This window comes from Stegodyphus dumicola, chromosome 1 (genome assembly GCF_044657685.1).
Source record: "Stegodyphus dumicola isolate Sdum_Otavi_A_Nest chromosome 1, ASM4465768v1".
NCBI lineage: Eukaryota > Metazoa > Arthropoda > Arachnida > Araneae > Eresidae > Stegodyphus > Stegodyphus dumicola.
The window spans coordinates 225,051,677-225,057,676 of NC_140768.1; positions in this window are offsets into that span (position 1 = coordinate 225,051,677).

Sequence of the window (6,000 nt, forward strand, 5' to 3'; positions counted from 1 at the left end):
AGAGAATTAGTTTATTTTTCTACCGAAATTTTATGTGGGTTCCATATCCCTCAAAATAATGATTCCCACGAGCGGGCTCAATATAATGATCCCCACAAGTGAGACCAAAAATCATTCTTTCATCCAAGATTCAGTTTTAAGCAGAACGAGCTGGTTGAATGAATAATTGCCAAAATCTAAGAGTAAAGAAATAACAATTCCTTTTAAAGCATATTTCACGAAATGAAAAATAATGTTTGTTTTTAAATAATGTCACGAGTAAAATAATACATTACTCTCAGTCTAACTTAACTGGCATCGGGTACTTCTGCCTAGCATGTATATATAATTACACTTGCATTCAGTATCTATATAAATTATACATAAGTATATTGCGCATGCAGATATTCAAAGCCTCCTGTACAAGCGGATAAAATCATTGCTTAATCCAACTAATTGAAAAATGTTGTTTTTATTTTTCGGCTAAGGTTTTTAAGCGTTTGGTTAATCTGAGTGCAATAGTTGTAGAATTATCAACAATTTAAAAGTGTAAGTGGCGGCCAGGCATAACACGGCGGCTGTTTTTTTTGGGGGGGGGAGCATTGAAAACTCTTAGTGGCATAGTGAATTAAGTCAGTTGGTCATCTTCAGTATCTTGGCTGTTCGGTACCATTTCTCATATGCCGTAGTGTGTTGTCCGCTTTGGCGGCAATTCCAAGGTAAATAATATGTGCACACATCTTCAGTATCTTTTTGCCCAAGTGAGACCAAAAATCATTCTTTCATCCAAGATTCAGTTTTAAGCAGAAGGAGCTGGTTGAATAAATAATTGCCGAAATCTAAGAGTAAATAAATAACAATTCCTTTTAAAGCATATTTCACGAAATCCTATCTCATCCAAGAAAAATATGCAGTAGTATTGATCACTTATGCCTCTCTACCTGCACAAATAAATACATTCTCAAATACACAAAGTCCCTATTCATCTATTTTGTTTTGGAAGGAATAGTTTGAGACAGCTCTTGCGAGGTCCAATCAAACAAAACAGATATATCTGCAAGGAAAACACTAAGTGTAGCGCCTCTAGCGAAAATTAGTGAATGTTATTCCTTCTAACTCTACATGAAGTGTGATAGGTAACACACAAATCTGTATATCATCGTCTAATTACTATGAATCGACTTCTAAAAACCTACTACCGAAAGTAAAGTGGCAACACAATTCGACGATTTTGTGAAACCAATGGATTAAATTTTAGTATTTAAATTTTAGTACATTTGGGAATGCTACTTCTTTCACATTGCTTATTTATCGCCTATGGTTTCATACTTTAAATGGTAAAAGGATGTTTCCAGTCCGTTTAGATTCTAGGTTCATTCCAAAGTTAATTGAATATCTAATCGTCTAGGTTTATCAAATCCAAAACTTATTGCTAGCTATTCATCTCTTTGGGAAGATGTGGACGAGACTATGAATCATCAGAAGAATTTTTAAATTTTGTCATTTAATAGGAGGGCTGGTTTGGTTTATTTGAATATGGCAAAGTTCTCGAAAAAGCAGACCTTCGTGGAGGCATACTTTTTTAAGAAAACTGGCTTGTATACACGTTACACACGCGAAAAACCATGAAAACGGCCCATGCAGTCAGCCCGCTGGTGGGTATTCTAGCCGCGGATTGAACTACCAGCTTTCAGCGACTTTACCGCTCGACCGCTGGTGGGCCTTCAATAGGAGGAATAGAAGGCACTGGAAGTACCATTTACAAAAAATCCCGGCATTTGGGTTACTTTTGCAATTAAGAATTCTTTCGTAATACTCCTTAGGCGATTGCCATCAGAACTTTCAAAAGGGAGGGGGAAATTTCGTAGTGTCAAGAGGGAATGCAGCCAGTTTTTAATTTATCTGTTAAGTGTTTTGTTTCAGTTTATAAATATAAAAAAATCCCTACTTTTATTGTTATAACTCACTTTGTTATTTATCAACATTTTCTGCACTTTTTGTTATTTAATTAATAAAACACGTTGGAAAATCATCTAAATCTAGATAAATATGTATATTTATTTTTTGAGCTTTCGAAGGAAGGTAGGAATAATCTTCTATCAGAGGTGAAAGCGGTGCATAAGGCAACAAAGGGTGAGAATCCTACACTTCAAGTGTTTTCGCCAAGTGTTACCTACACTTCAAGTGTTTTCGCGAGATGGTTAATAGCATCCTCGATATGATATACTTAGATATTTGGGCATTCGAGTACTCTACACAACTGTCCTTCCTGATATGACATTGTCATCTCAATCCTCAGCACGGAAGTGACGAGGGAAATATATGGACTAACATCTCAAAAAAGAGGCGGAAATTTTGAACTTGCATAATTTCTATCATTTATCGTAGAAATATCTTTAAATATGACAGAAATGCCCCCATATCCATGTTTGTGTCGAAAGCAGTACTGTCTGCAGTCGATTTTACCCGATGCTGCAATACCTGGTAATTATTAGCGGGTCAGTGCATTTCTAGGTGTCAGTCCATAGAATGATAACAGTGCAACTTTGCGCTTGTTATTTTCTTCTGTGTCGCATCATTATAGAGTTAGAATTCATAAATTCTCTAACTTTTTTACACAGAACGCTTGTAGTGGCTGTTATTTAATTGAGCATATCTTTTTTGCTCGATATGAGTAAAAGTATACAGAAAACGTTCATTTCTAAACAAAAAGGACTTTATTTGGCCTGTATTTGTGTATAATATACAAAATTCTAATAAAGCGCAAGATTATTAATTACTGATCATCAAAATAATAGTTTCCCCCCTTCACTTTTTGTGTCTTTTATGATTTTCCTCAGGAAATCTGTTATTTTTGAATTGTTATACAAAAGTTAAAAATTTAATTGATTCAGATGGTCGTTTTGTTATGTAAGGTTCTAAACAAATCCTTAAATATCGATGAACAAGTTTTAGTTTATGCTGTTTTCTGGTTTGTTCAACTAACTTTTCAAAATGACTTCTGGAATACGCCATTTTGTTCAAATGCTTTCATAAAATTATGTATTTTGCCATTTGTTTTATCTGAGAATTTTAAGAAGGAAACAGAGAAGACAACATTGTCAGTTAAATAAGGATTATAATAGTTATTTAATTTGCAAAATAATTATGGCAAAATATTATTATTATAATAAGGCAATTTTAACATCAAAATATGAAATTATTCAAATGTTTACATGATTACTGAAGGTTCTTCTCATCATTAGAATTCACTTATTTCTGAAACAATTTATTTAATAAAGTATATTAAAAAACATAGTAACTATCTTTAGATTTTCTTATTTTAATTTCTTTTAATGCCTTACCTGTTTGAATTTTGGATTAAATTCATTTCATTTAATAAGAAAATACTTGTATAATATAATATTTTTCTTTAGTAACGGAAAAAAAAAATAATAAACAAGCTGCTGAAATCAATTGATTAAATGGGAAAATCAAAAATCAGTGAAAAAATATTTTGTACTTCCTCCTTGCAATTCAGAGTAAGACTTAATGTGTTTAAAGCAATTTTAAATATCTTTAAGCATTTTAATATTAAAGAGTTTGGGCAAGAAAAAGTTAACATATAATACCATGACAACAGATATATATATATAGTTAATAGTAAGCTCCAAGTCATTAAAATAATTAAAATTAATTCATGTACTATGATGACTGCCCAAAATTAGGTTTCCCTTTAAAAAAATTGAGCATTTAAAAAAAAAATGATATGTTCAACAATTTGAATCCTACTATGACATAAATTCTCTATATGCCCTTTATTATAACCCTACCCTGGAGAAAAAAGGGCAAACTTAATTAAAAAATTCCGAGAAAAATTTTCTGGTGTAAACTAAATTTTTATCTCAAAAAATGTAATAAATGCGTAGATTTCTCACTCAGAGCCTCAGAATTTATACCAAGAGATAGTACGTTATTTTTTAGACAGTTTTCCGTCTTTTACTAATCATTTACCCTAAATTTTCATTTTTACATAAACACAAATATTCATAGACCTCGTCAGTTGTTCAAACCTTTATTAAAAAAAAACTATTAGTTAATTAGGTATTTTACTATTTCCCGTTATTCGTTCACTCATTTTAGGAGATAAAAAGTCTCGGGAAACTTCAGTCGGCTGGGAAATATAGGTGTGCCCACTAGGTGACGTCACGCTTGTCCTACCTAGCCGTTGAAAGCTTACTAAGAGTAATCATCATTTACAGAAGCTCCGCCTCCGAAGCCCCACCCTGGTCTGCGGTTAATCGCAGAGATCGAAGAGTTTAGCACTGGTTTCTTAATAAACGGCTAGTTTTTACGGCGGTAAAATTACTTGGTTATATTATAAGGTCTACTGTGTTACGAAATTGGCCGCTTAGAAACTAACCCATACATTGAAACCACGAAGAATTATCCCCTATCTTTATTGAAGTTTTTTTTTTTTTTTTTTTTTTTTCTATTATCAAAAGTTCAAGTCTTTCAGAATGAATTAATAAAAAGACTTTACGAGATAAATTTATTGGGGCTCATTTTTACTATGCGCAAGGCATCTCAGTTGCTTTTAATGCCTTTAAAAGAATGCCCAATATTAGAAAGAATCCCTTTAAAAGAATGCCCAATATTAGAATATATTCCTATCTAATTTTTTTTTTTTTAAATTGGAATTATATCCAAGAACTAAGTCACTGAATTTTTTACTGAGATTCCTATTCCTCTATAAGAATTTTAAGATAATGCAAATATTTCTTTAAAATAAATAAATAAATAAATAAATAAAGTTGAATACCTTTTTACAATGCAAGTGCGTAAGAAAACAAAACGAGCAATTATTAGAATTCTAAAATATTTGTTTCCTTTGTTAATATACTCATATTTAAAGCATTATGAATACTGCTTTAAATATGAGTCTTAGCTTTCCCACTCCCCCACACACATATGCATCAGCCAATTTAAAATTATTCTACATTCAAATTCAAATTGCGTTTATAAATTTTTAGTTAGTTAAGGAAAATATTGCATCATTATAATTTATAAGGTTTGACCTTAGATGGCATATTTCTACGTTCCTTTTCTCTCTCTCTCTCTCTCTCTATATATATATATGTGTGTGTGTGTGTGTGTAGCTAAATTTACAGGAGTTGCAAAGAAATAAATTAATATGCTAAGGTGTTACGGATAAAATAAAATTTTTAAAAAAAATTTTAGCGGTCGCCCAAAAGGGTTTTGTTAAGGTCTATTACGCTCTCGTTGAGCTCACAGTCTACCAGTCTGCTGTTACACTCACTCCTACTAACACCTTTTTGTTTTGTTTTGTGTGTGTGTATTAGCTTTATTAAGGTATCATTTTCTTATCACGCTATATTCAATTCAACAACAGAATCACAAAAATTTTAAAAACAGCATAACAGTGTACGTTTAGAATTCTTAATACAACGTCAAATGCTGACTTTTTTTTTTTTTCTTTTTTCTTTTTTTTTTTTTTTTTTTTTTTTTTTTTTTTTTTTTTCAGTATTTGCTCAGTTCATTATCAATGTTTAGTTTACTTACCCAAAATGGCTTTACAATTTTTTTTTTTCGTCTTTCTATTATTAATGTTTTCTGTTTTTATATAATTTATTAAATACTACATTATCAACGCTTAAGTCACATAAAATTCGATTCGACAGCAAGATCACAAAATATTAAAAAATATCATATCTTTAGAATTTCCAATAGACAGTCTTGCGCGCTGGAGATAAAAATGCTTTATTCCGTACAGTATTGCCACTGCTCGTTTTGAAACTTATAGCAACGGAGAAGAAATTTCGCTGTAACATTATAATACTTGGAGCTTTGTTCTGAAGATTGTATTTTAGAATTAACTACAAAAATTCCTAAAAAAAAAAAAAAAAAAAAAAAAAAAGACAGCCTTCCCACGTTTCTTGTTTCGTTTACTGTAACAGTAATTTCCAGAGAATTAAAAAAAAAAAAAAAAAAAAGAAAAGAAAGAAAGAAAGGTATAACAAG